This window comes from Somniosus microcephalus, chromosome 4 (assembly GCF_052327205.1).
Source record: "Somniosus microcephalus isolate GS21.2 chromosome 4, FLI_Smic_1.0, whole genome shotgun sequence".
Lineage (NCBI taxonomy): Eukaryota > Metazoa > Chordata > Chondrichthyes > Squaliformes > Somniosidae > Somniosus > Somniosus microcephalus.
This window is the reverse complement of record NC_140990.1, coordinates 140406707-140420101: the sequence shown is the minus strand read 5'-3', so window position 1 is coordinate 140420101 and position 13395 is coordinate 140406707. Positions and strand designations below refer to the sequence as shown.

Below are 13395 nucleotides of genomic sequence, written 5' to 3'. Positions count from 1 at the left end.
CGGCCATCAAGCCCTGTCTATTCCAATCCCATTTTCCAGCACTTGGTCCGTAGCTTTGTATGTTATGGCATTTCACGTGCTCGTCTAAATGCTTCTTGAATGTTGTGAGGATCCCTGCCTCTACCACTCTTTCAGGCAGTGAGTGACAGGCCTTACAGGCCTTAAGATTAACTCACATGGCAACTTTGCTGTCAGTGAAGAGAGGCGAGAAAGACCAAAGTGCCGTTTGCCCCTCTCAGTGTGGCCCTGAAGGACTGTGTCCAGGCTGTAATTCTGTTCCTGCTGTACAATCCTCCCCCCAGATTGTCCTTTCTGAGCTCCAGCCAGGTGATGCTAAACACTCAGGTGGGAATGACAAAAATCCACAACAGTGTGTTTAAAGCAAACTGATTTATTTGATCTATATCCAGAATATTAAACTCCAGCCCAGTTATAGGGGTTATTAACATTAGCAGAAACAAACCCGAACTGTCAGAATGAACACGATTCAGTCTGGGGATGCAATTGACAGCAGCAATAACAGCAGAATCCAACCTTTGCAATCACTTGTGAACTCGCTGGTGTGTCAGAAGATGGGATGACTGCTTGAATCCCTTCCCACACACAGGGCAGGTGAATGGCCTCGCCCCAGTGTGAACGCACTTGTGTTTCAGCAGGTGCGATGACTGAGTGAATCCCTTCCCACACTCAGAGCAGGGGAATGGTCTCTCCCCAGTGTGAGTGTGTTGGTGTGTGAGTAGATCCTTTTTGCTTTTAAAGCTCTTCTCAGAGCCAGAACATTTAAAAGGTATTTTATTGGTGTGAACAGGTTGGTGAGCCAGTAGGTGGGATGACTGAGTGAATCCCTGCCCACACTCAGAGCAGGTGAACGACCTCTCCCTGGTGTGAACTCACTGGTGTACAGTGAGGTGAGATGATCGCCTGAACCCAGTCCCGCAGTGACAGCATCTGAACAGTCTCTCATCAGTGTGACCAAGTTGATTGCACATCAGTTTCCCAGAACTTTTATAGCACTTCCCACAGTCCGGGCATTTAAAAGGTTTGTCGTCAGTGTGAACTTGCTGGTGTCTCAGCAGGTGTGATGACTGAGTGAATCCCTTCCCACACTCTGAGCAGGTGAACGGCCTCTCCCGAGTGTGAACGCGCTGGTGTATCAGCAGGTTGGATGACTGAGTGAATCCCTTCCCACACCCAGAGTTGGTGAATGGTCTCTCCCCAGTGTGAACCCGCTGGTGTGTCAGCAGGTTGGATGACTGAGTGAATCCCTTCACACACTCGGAGCAGGTGAATGGCCTCTCCCCAGTGTGAACCCGCTGGTGTGTCAGCAGGTTGGATGACTGAGTGAATCCCTTCACACACTCGGAGCTGGTGAATGGTCTCTCCCCAGTGTGAACCCGCTGGTGTGTCAGCAGGTTGGATGACTGAGTGAATCCCTTCACACACTCGGAGCTGGTGAATGGTCTCTCCCCAGTGTGACTGCGCTTGTGTTTTGACAGGCCAGAGGATCGGCTGAAGCCTCGTCCACACACAGAACAAGTGCACGGTTTCTCCCCGCTCTGAGCGGTGCTTTCTGCTCCCATGTTCAAGGTTCCTGAGGAATCGAGTGACTCTGTCAGATCATGAAGTGATGTTTGGTTTGAGTTTCCCATCTGCAAATTCTCCCCTTCTAACACCCTGCAAAATTAATTTAAAACAAGAGAAAGGGAGGGTGAGAGAGAACCCAGAAAAACACAAAGGCAGGTTGTGAAATTGAGCTGAATGAATCTGGGGATTTGTGGGTCCGGCACTAGAAAAAAGTGACCATGAAGGCTGCCAGATTGTCGTTAAAAACCCAACTGGTTCACTAATGTCCTTCAGGGAAGGGAACCCGCCACCCGGTCTGGGCCTACACAAGACTCTGGCCTGTATGGGGGGAGAGAGAGTGAGGTGGGAAGGGGAGGGGTGAAGGAGAGCGACCTTATACATCTGTAACTCGACTAGAACTTTGACAGCACCTCCCAAACACGCGACCTCCACCACCTAGAATAACAAGGGCAGCAGGTGCCTGGGAAAACCATCACCTCCCAGTTCCCCTCCAAGTCACACACTATCCTGACTTGGGCATGTATCGCCGTTCCTACATCGTCACTGGGTGAAAATCCTGGAACTCCTCACCTGACAGCATTCTGAGAGTACCTTCACCACACGGACTGCAGAGGTTCAAGAAGGAGGCCCAGCATCACCTTCTCAACGGGCAACTGGGGACTGGCAATATCTGCTGGCCTTGCTAGTGACACCCACATCAAATGAATTAAAATAGTCTGTATATATAAAAGCGACAGAAATACTTGTTCTTAAAATGATAATCTTTTACACTGTATGGACAGTGTCTGTTTAGTAACTTAATCTCTCCTAGAATTCACCTCCCTTCACAGTCCCACATTGGAAATTGTTGGGTCTCACTGGGCTCAGAAGTACTGAGGGTTAAACCCAGCAGCTTCTCCCCCCTCTCCACTCCAGCTCAAACTGTTGCAACAAGCCCTACACAGGAGGCCAGGGAGCGAGTTCCACATCCACCGCCCACCCTGATGATAACCAGCTCTGAATTTCTCCCTCTGCTGTGTCAAGGCCACTTGTTGTTTCTCCTATAATAAAAACAGAAAATGCTGGAGATTCTCAGCAGGCCAGGCAGCATCTGTGAAGCATCTCCAGTCGGGTCACTCAGTCTCCGTCACTGCCCAGCAATGAGCCTCTCCCACGCATGCTCATCTCACACTGCCGGGGTGATTGACGAGAGCTCTGGACCAATAGGAAGAGTGGGGCGGGGCTGGAGGCCCGAGCAGGCGGCTGGTCCTCCAACCAATCGGAGTGTGTGAGGGGCGGGGCTTGCACACCCAGTGGGCGGGGCTGAGCCCGGATCTCCCTCATTGGCTGAAACTCTGCCTCATTGTTAAATCTCCTCTACATTGGGGAGACCAAACGCAGATTGGGCGACCGCTTTGCGGAACACCTCCATTCAGTCCACAAACGTGACCCCGAGCTTCCGGTCGCCTGTCACTTTAATTCTCCGCTTCACTCCCACTCAGACCTCACCGTCCTCGGCTTCTTACACTGTTCCAACGAAGCTCAACGTAAGCTCGAGGAACAGCACCTTATCTTTCAATTAAGCACTTTACAGCCTTCTGGACTCAACATTGAGTTCAACAATTTCAGATTATAACCCCTGCCCCCATTTTACATGCTGTATGATTTTGCCATCCCCATTTGCAACATTTTATCTTTCCTGCCTCTTACCTTAGCACAGAATGTTCCTGATGCGCTATCAATTACTCATAAAAGACTGAGAGTTAGAAGAGTAACTAAAGGCTTTTATTAACAACAGAATGGAGGTCTGCCTCGCGTGGTCGACCGGTCCATGATACTAAGGGCTGGGGAGCAGTCACCTTTATACTAGGACCTGTGGGAGGAGTCAGCCGAGGCATGTCCAGGCATGTACACAGTGGAATACAAACAGGACAAACAGGAATACAAACAGTGGTTTACCACAGTTCCTTCAATTCCTTCCTCCCCTCCACCCCGCCACCCCCCCACCCCCCACCTCTGCATCTTCTTAAAATCTGTTACATCTCCAGCTTTTTCCAGTTCTGATGAAGGGTCCCAGACCTGAAACGTTAACTCTGTTTCTCTCTCTACGGATGCTGCCTGGCCTGCTGAGTGTTTCCAGCATTTTCTGTTGTTATTCCTCATTGTTAAAGCTGACTTATCTCAATCTCCAGGAGATTGATCAAATTAAGGCTGATGGTATTAAAGGGAGTGGGGCAGTGTGGATAGGAAGTTGGGTAAATGGCAGAAAACAGAGAGTAGTGGTTAATGGATGTTCTTCAGACTGGAGGGATGGACACAGTGGTGTCCCCCAGGGTCAGTGTTGGGACCACTGCTCTTCTCAATATAGAGAAATGATCTGGGCTTGGGTATGTGAGGCACAAGATCAAAATCTCCAGATGAGACCAAAATAGGGACCCTGGCCAACTGTGAAGAGGACTGTAAGTGACTTCAGTGTGAATACACAGGTTAGTAAATGGGGCCGGTAGATGTCAGGTGAAATTTAATACAGAGAATTATGAGCTGATGCATTTTGGGAGGAAGAAAAAAGTAGGAAATCTACATTAAATGGTAAAAGTTTAAAAGGAGTAGAGGAACAGAACAGTAAAGCGGTGTAAGATTCTAGCTGATGCCTTGTCTTATTAATTAGCAGGTTCGAGAGTCTCGTGTCAGCAACTTTAATACCTGATTAGAAATATAAGATGAGCAGATTCTCTGTCCTCTACCGTACCTTACATTGATCCATCAATCAGAGTAAACTTGCAAGTCCCGCGTGTCCACAGTAACTTACACGAGGTCATCCCACTGGATGGAACCTCGGGCGCCCTGAGCCTGATCTCCGGTGTCTCCAGTCCCGACTGCCCCCTTACATCAGGATCCCCTCACTTTTATACCCTGTAGTGATCCATCTCTGGCACCTGACTCTTCTTTGTCTTCTCTGCTGGGTTTTGGCAGGAAGTGAGGGAAAGACAGCTGGAACTTCTCTAATCTGTGATTTACACGGACACTTTCCCTGCTTCCCAGCAGTTACTTTTCTTCAGTTATTTTCTCTTTATCTCTAAATTACTGTTAATTATGTTATTTTACAGTTTCACACTTATAGGTATAAACATCACACATTATAATCTGATCTATTCTATTACTCACTCTGGTTTAAGCTTATATTGTGGTTACTAACAGACAAACCCTGTTTTTTTCCCTGATCTGATTAGAGTTTCCAGCCAGTGGATTCAGTGGAATGGAATGTCTTATCAGTGAAGCGCCTGTTTGAGTTTCTAACTCAGACTAAACTTCTCTTCCCCATAATGCACATTATATCAGACTTTTAATGGCAATGTATTTTAACCATTTTATGTTAAAACATGTTCGTCTCTGAACATTATTGCCCAAAAACCGACACAGATTTTAGCTCCATTTGAAATAGTTGTCAGTATTTGGGAGATATCTTTAAAGATTATTTGGCAAAAGTAACAATAAACTCCATTGGAGGCAAACACAATCAGCAGTATTCTTAACCCCCTTTCAGGGACAAGGGTGACTCTGATCTTTTACCCTTTGATTTATTTGACAGATATCCAGAATATTAAACTCCAGCCCAGTTATAGGGGTAATTAACATCAGCAGAAACAAACCCCAACTGTCAGAACAAACACGATTCAATCCGGGATGTGATTAACAGCAGCAATAACAGCAGAATCCAACCTTTGCAATCACTTGTGAACTCGCTGGTGTGTCAGAAGATGGGATGACTGCTTGAATCCCTTCCCACACACAGAGCAGGTGAATGGCCTCTCCCCAGTGTGAACGCACTTGTGTTTCAGCAGGTGCGATGACTGAGTGAATCCCTTCCCACACTCAGAGCAGGGGAATGGTCAGAATAAACACGATTCAATCCGGGATGTGATTAACAGCATCAATAACAACAGAATCCAACCCCAACAGTCAAACATGAACTCGCTGGTGTGTCAGCAGGTTGGATGAATGGATGAATCCCTTCTCATACACGGAACAATTAAATGACTTCTCTCTCGTGTGAACTCGCTGGTGTGTCAGCAGGTGTGAGGACTGGTTACATCCCTTCCCACACACGGAGCAGGTGAATGCTCTCTCCCCAGTATGAACTCGCTGGTGTGTTAGCAGGTGCGAGGACTGGTTAAATCCCTTCCCACACAGGGAGCAGGTGAATGGCCTCTCCCCAGTGTGAATATGCTGGTGTGTCAGCAGGTGCGAGGACTGGTTAAATCCCTTCCCACACACGGAGCAGGTGAATGGCCTCTCCCCAGTGCGAATACGCTGGTGTGTCAGCAGGTGCGAGGACTGGTTAAATCCCTTCCCACACATGGAGCAGGTGAACGGCCTCTCCCCAGTGCGAATACACAGGTGCCTCATCAGGTGGGATGAGTTTCTAAACCTCTTCACACAGTGAGAACAAACAAACAGGCTCTGATCAGTGTTAATACAAGGTGTCTCACCAAGTGGGATTGCTGAGTGAATCCCTTCCCACATGCGAAGCAAGTGAACTCCCTCCCTGACCCATCACCATTTATCTTTCATTTACAGACGCTCCCTGAACCATCACAATTTCTCCTTCATTTACAGATGCTCCCTGAACCATCACCATTTCTCCTTCATTTACAGACGCTCCCTGACCCATCACCATTTCTCCTTCATTTACAGACGCTCCCTGACCATTCCCCATTTCTCCTTCATTTACAGAAGATCCCTGACCACTCACTATTTCTTCTCCATTTAGACGCTCCCTGACCAGTCACCATTTCTCCTCCATTTACAGATGCTCCCTGACCATTCCCCATTTCTCCTTCATTTACAGAAGATCCCTGACCACTCACTATTTCTCCTCCATGTAGATGCTCCCTGACCAGTCACCATTTCTCCTCCATTTATAGACGCTCCCTGACCAGTCACCATTACTCCTTCATTTACAGACAGAGGGGTCAGAGTAGGAAAAAATGTTAAAAAGACAAAATTAAAAGCTCTATATCTGAACGCATGCAGCATTTATAACAAGATAGATGACTTGACAGCACGAATAGAAATAAATGGGTATGATCTGATAGCCATTACAGAGACGTGGTTGCAAGGTGACCAATGATTGGAACTGAATATTCAGGGGTATTTGCCATTTCGTAAGGATAGGCAGAAAGGAAAAGGAGGTGGTATAGCTCTGTTAATAAGGGATGAGATCAGTGCAGTAATGAGAAATGATATTGGCCTAGAAGATCAAGACATAGAATCAGTTTAAGAAATAATAAGGGTAAAATGTCACTGGTGAGAGTGGTCTACAGGCCCCCAAACAGTAGCCACACTGTAGGACAGAGAATAAATCAAGAAATAATAGAGGCTTGTAAGAAAGGTACGGTATAATCATAGGAAATTTTAATCTTCATACTGATTGGACAAAGCATATTGGCAAAAGTAGACTTGAGGAAGAGTTCTTAGAATGTATACGGGATGGTTTCTTGGAACAATACATTGTGGAACCAACCAGGGAGAAGACTATTTTAGATCTGGTAATGTGTAACGTGGCTGGATTAATTAATGATCCCGAAGTGAAGGATCCTCTTGGGAAGAGTGATCATAGCATGGTAGAATTTCAAATTTAGTTTAAGGGTGAGAAAGCTAGGTCTCAAACTAATGTCCTGAGCTTAAACAAAGGTAATTACACAGGTATGAAGGCAGACTTGGTTAGAGTGGACTGGGAAAATATATTACAGGGTAAGACTGTAGAAAAGCAGTGGCAAACATTTAAGGAGATATTTCATAACTCTCAGCAAAGATATATTCCAGTGAAAAAGAAAGACTCTAAGAGAAGGATGAACCATCCATGGCTAACTAAGGAAGTAAAGGATGGTATCAAATTGAAAACAAAAGCATACAATGTTGCGAAGAATAGTGAAAGGCCAGAGGATGGGGACATTTTTAAAAATCAGCAAAGGACAACTAAAAAAATAATAGAGAGAAGATAGCTTATGAGAGTAAGCGGGCAAGAAATATATAAACAGACAGTAAGAGCTTCTACAGGTATATAAAAAGGAAGAGAGTAGCTAAAGTAAACGTTGGTCCCCTGGAGGATGAGTCTGGGGAAGTAATAATGGGAAACAGGGAATTGGCGGAGACTTTGAACAAATATTTCGTATCGGTCTTCACGGTAGAATACACTAAAAACATCCTAATAATGGATAATCAAGGGGCTATTGGGGGTGGGGGGGACTTAAAACAATCACTATCACTAGAGAGAAAGTACTAGGCAAACTAATGGGACTAAAGGTGGACAAGTCTCCTGGACCCGATGGCCTGCATCCCAGAGTCTTAAAAGAGGTGGCTGCAGAGATAATGGATACATTGGTTGTAATCTACCAAAATTCCCTGGATTCTAGAGAGGTCCCAGTGGATTGGAAAACCGTAAATATAACGCCCCTATTTAAGAAAGGAGGGAGACAGAAAGCAGGCAAATATTGACCAGTTAGCCTAACATCTGTCATTGGGAAAATGCTGGACACCATCATTAAGGAAGTCATAGGACATTTACAAAACCATAATATAGTCAAGCAGAGGCAGCATGGTTTTATGAAAGGGAAATCATGTTTGACAAATTTGCTGGAGTTCTTTAAGGATGTAACGAGCAGGCTGGATAAAGGGGAACCGGTAAATGTTGTGTATTTGGATTTCCAGAAGGCATTCAATAAGGTGCCACATAAAAAGTTATTACACAAGATAAGAGCTCACGGGGTTGGGGGTAATATATTAGCATGGATAGAGGATTGGTTAAATAACAGAAAACAGAAAGTCGGGATATATGGGTCATTTTCAGGTTGGCAAACTGTAATTAGTGGGATGCCGCAGAGATCAGTGCTGGGCCTCAACTATTTACAATCGATATTAATGACTTGGATGAAGGGACTGAGTGTAATTTAGCCAAATTTGCTGATGATACAAAGATAGGTGGGAAAGCAAATTGTGTGGAGGAGGCAAAGAATCTCCAAAGGGATATAGATAGGCTAAGTGAGCCCAGCCAAAGTCAGCACCTTCAGGGGAGGAGAGAGAGGGGAACCAGTGAGTGTAGAACTGAGCCCAGCCAAAGGCAGCACCTTCAGGGGAGGAGAGAGAGGGGAACCAGTGAGTGTAGAACTGAGCCCAGCCAAAGTCAGCACCTTCAGGGGAGGAGAGAGAGAGGGGAACCAGTGAGTGTAGAACTGAGCCCAGCCAAAGTCAGCACCTTCAGGGGAGGAGAGAGAGGGGAACCAGTGAGTGTAGAACTGAGCCCAGCCAGAGTCAGCACCTCAGGGGAGGAGAGAGAGGGGAACCAGTGAGTGTAGAACTGAGCCCAGCCAGAGTCAGCACCTTCAGGGGAGGAGAGAGAGGGGAACCAGTGAGTGTAGAACTGAGCCCAGCCAAAGGCAGCACCTTCAGGGGAGGAGAGGGAGGGGAACCAGTGAGTGTAGAACAGAACTCAGCCAGAGTCAGCACCTTCAGGGGAGGAGAGAGAGGGGAACCAGTGAGTGTAGAACAGAACCCAGCCAGAGTCAGCACCTTCAGGGGAGGAGAGAGAGGGGAACCAGTGAGTGTAGAACAGAACCCAGCCAGAGTCAGCACCTTCAGGGGAGGAGAGGGAGGGGAACCAGTGAGTGTAGAACTGAGCCCAGCCAAAGGCAGCACCTTCAGGGGAGGAGAGGGAGGGGAACCAGTGAGTGTAGAACTGAACCCAGCCAGAGTCAGCACCTTCAGGGGAGGAGAGGGAGGGGAACCAGTGAGTGTAGAACTGAACCCAGCCAGAGTCAGCACCTTCAGGGGAGGAGAGGGAGGGGAACCAGTGAGTGTAGAACTGAGCCCAGCCAGAGTCAGCACCTTCAGGGGAGGAGAGGGAGGGGAACCAGTGAGTGTAGAACTGAACCCAGCCAGAGTCAGCACCTTCAGGGGAGGAGAGGGAGGGGAACCAGTGAGTGTAGAACTGAACCCAGCCAGAGTCAGCACCTTCAGTGGAGGAGAGAGAGGGGAACCAGTGAGTGTAGAACTGAACCCAGCCAGAGTCGGCACCTTCAGGGGAGGAGAGAGAGGGGAACCAGTGAGTGTAGAACAGAACCCAGCCAGAGTCAGCACCTTCAGGGGAGGAGAGGGAGGGGAACCAGTGTGTGTAGAACTGAACCCAGCCAGAGTCAGCACCTTCAGGGGAGGAGAGGGAGGGGAACCAGTGAGTGTAGAACTGAACCCAGCCAGTGATCATAGTGAAAACTTGGAGTGGAGGACAAACAATCGTGAGACGTGTGATGTGTTTGGATTTTAACTCAGGGAGGAGGGACAATGTGTGGAACAGAGATTTACAGCTTTGGAGGAAGAAGAGAGGAAAGAATGTTCCATAGAAACTAAAATTGTCTGTTCTGAATTTCTGTCCTGTACTTAAAGTAATGAGTTTTGTAAACTCCTTTTACAGGGTATTAGAAGGGGAGGATTTGCAGATGGGAAACTCAAACCAAACATCATGTCGAAATCTGACAGTCCCTCGTTTACTCAGGATCTGAATATTATCGACCTTTGAATGTGGAAGGAGAAATGTTTGTCTGTTCTGTCTGTGGGAAAAGATTTCAAACATCAATGTGACTGGAAAAGCACCGAGACACACACACCCGAGTGAGAGTGTTTCAGTGCACTAACAGTGGAAAGAGCTTTAACCAGTTATACAGCCTGAAAAAACATCACACCATTCACAGTGGGGAGAAACCGTATACGTGTTCTGTGTGTGGCTGAGGCTTCAACTGATCGTCCAACCTGGAGAGACACAAGGACACCCACACCATGGAGAAACCGTAGAAATGTGGGGACTGTGGGAAGGCATTCAATTGCCCATCTGAGCTGGAAATTCATCGACGCATTCACACTGGGGAGAGGCTGTTCACCTGTTCCGTGTGTGGGAAGGGATTCACTCGGTCATCCCACTTGCTGAAACACCAGCGAATTCACACTCGGGAGAGAGCGTTCACCTGCTCTGATGTGGGAAGGGATTTCCTTCATCATCCAGCCTGCTGATACACCAGCGAGTTCACACTGGGAAGAGGGCGTTCACCTGCTCTGAATGTGGGAAGGGAATCAGTCAATCATCCAACCTGCTGCAACACCAGTGAGCTTACACTGGGGAGAGACCATTCACCTGCTCCATGTGTGGTAAGGGATTCATTCAGACATCCACCCTGCTGACACACCAGCGAGTTCACACTGGGGAGACGCTGTTCACCTGCTCCGTGTGTGGGAAGGGATTCACCCTTATCATCCAGCCGGCTGACACACCAACGAGTTCACAAGTGACTGCAGAGGTTGGATTCTGATGTTTTTGCTGCTGTTAATTACATCCAGGACTGAACCATGTTCATTCTGACATTTGGGGTTTGTTTCTGCTGATGTTAAACTCCAGTCCAGTTACAGGGTTTATTAATATTCTGGATATAGATCAAATAAATCAGTTTGATTTAAACACATTGTTGTGGATTTTTGTCATTCCCACCTGAGTGTTTAGCATCACCTGGCTGGAGCTCAGAAAGGACAATCTGGGGGGAGGATCATGTGGCAGGAACAGAACTACAGCCTGGACACAGTCCTTCAGGGCCACACTGAGAGGGGCAAATGGCACTTTGGTCTTTCTCATCTCTTCACTGACAGCAATGTCCCCGTGCAGGTTAATCTTGAGGCCTGTACGGTCCAGATGATTTCCACCCAAGGGTGTTTAAAGAGATCGGACGGGTGTTCTGTGAGCCCCATGCCTGTGTCTTCAGCTCAGTAGAGTCAGGGATTGATTCCTGAGATTGGAAGGTAGCTCACGTAGTTCCCATTTTCCAAATTGGGGAGAAATCAGAGCCAGGGAACTAGAGGCCCATCAGTGTGATATCGATCACAGGGAAGGTGCCTGAAGGGATCCTAAGAGAACTAGAGGCCCATCAGTGTGATATCGATCACAGGGAAGATGCCTGAAGGGATCCTAAGAGAACTAGAGGCCCATCAGTGTGATATCGATCACAGGGAAGGTGCCAGAAGGGATCCTAAGAGAACTAGAGGCCTATCAGTGTGATATCGATCACAGGGAAGGTGCCAGAAGGGATCCTAAGAGAACTAGAGGCCTATCAGTGTGATATCGATCACAGGGAAGGTGCCAGAAGGGATCCTAAGAGATGCTGTTTTTGATCACGGGGAAAGGGAAGGAGCCATTAGAGATATTCATCATGGCTTCCAGAAAAAAAGGCCAACTTGCTTGAGTTTTGTGAAGAAGTTGCTGGGTTGGGGGATGAGGGGAATCCAGTTGACATTGTCTACCTCAGGGGAGTCAATCTCATTTTCCATGGTGGGCCGAATCCAATATCCTGGCCCTTGGCGAGGGCCACATTCAGCAAAAGTTATTAAAATAGGAATAAATGAAGATTAACTATATCAATACTTAGAATCATAGAATGGTTACAGCAGAGAATGTGGCCATTCGGCCCATCGAGCCCGTGCCGGCTCTCTGCAAGAGCACCTCAGCTAGTCCCACTCCCCCACCCTTTCCCCAGAGCCCTGCTATTTTGTTCCTTCAGGTACTTATCCAATTCCCTTTTGAAAGCCACGATTGAATCTGCCTCCACCGCCCTTTCACGCAGTCCATTCCAGATCATAACCAGTCAGTCCGTAAAAAGGTTTTCCTCATGTCACCTTTGGTTCTTCTGCCAATCACCTTAAATCTGTGACCTCTGGTTCTCGACCCTTCCACCAATGGGAACACTTTAAGAACGTAAGAAATAGGAACAGGAGTTGGCCATTCGGCCCTTTGAGCCTGCTCCACCATTCAATGAAATCATGGCTGATCTTCTGCCTCAACTCCATTCACCGGCCCTATCGCCATATCCCTTCATGTCCTTACTAGTCAGAAATCTATCGACTTCTGTTTTGAATATACCCAATGACTGAGCCTCCACAGCCCTCTGGGGTAGAGAATTCCAAAGATTCACCACCCTCCGTGTGAAGACATTTCTTCTCATCTCAGTGCTTAATGGCCTACCCTTTATCTTGAGGCTGTGGCCCCTGGTTCTCGACTCCCCAGCCAAGGGAAACATTCTACCAGCATTCACCCTATCAAACCCTGTAATAATTTTGTATGCTTCAATGAGATCCCCTCTCATTCTTCTGAATTTCCCTCTATCTACACTGTCTGGACCCCTCATGATTCTGAACATGTCTGTCAAATCTCCTCTCAAACTTCTCTGCTCTAAGGAGAACAATCCCAGCTTAGAATCATAGAAATTTACAGCACAGGAGGAGGCCATTTGGCCCATCTTGTCCATGCCAGCCGACAAAGAGCTATCCAGCCTAATCCCACTTTCCAGCTCTTGGTCCGTAGCTTTGTAGGTTACGGCACTTCAAGTGCATATCCAAGTACTTTTTAAATGTGATGAGGATCTCTGCCTGTACCACCCTTTCAGGCAGTGAGATCCAGACCCCCACCACCCTCTGGGTGAAAGACATTCTCCTCAAAACCCCTCTAAACTTCTGACCAATTACTTTAAATCTATGTCCCCTGGTTATTGACCCTTCTGCTAAGGGAAATATGCCCTTCCTATCCACTCTATCTAGGCCCCTCATAATTTTATGCACCTCAAGTAGGTCTCCCCTCAGCCTCCTCTGTTCCAAAAAAATCAATCCCCGCCTATCCAATCTTTCCTCATGGATACAATTCCCCAGCCCAGGCAACATCCTCGTAAATCTCCTCTGCACCCCCTCTAGTGCAATCACATCCTTCCTGTAATGTGGTGACCAGAACTGCACGCAGTATTCTAGCTG

At 47.3% G+C, this 13395-nt stretch overlaps 1 pseudogene; it reads left to right on the top strand.

The window, feature by feature from the left end:
* Window positions 1-6861: 6861 nt before the first annotated feature.
* LOC147119849 (uncharacterized) lies at window positions 6862-10919 on the top strand (annotated as a pseudogene).
* Window positions 10920-13395: the final 2476 nt, after the last annotated feature.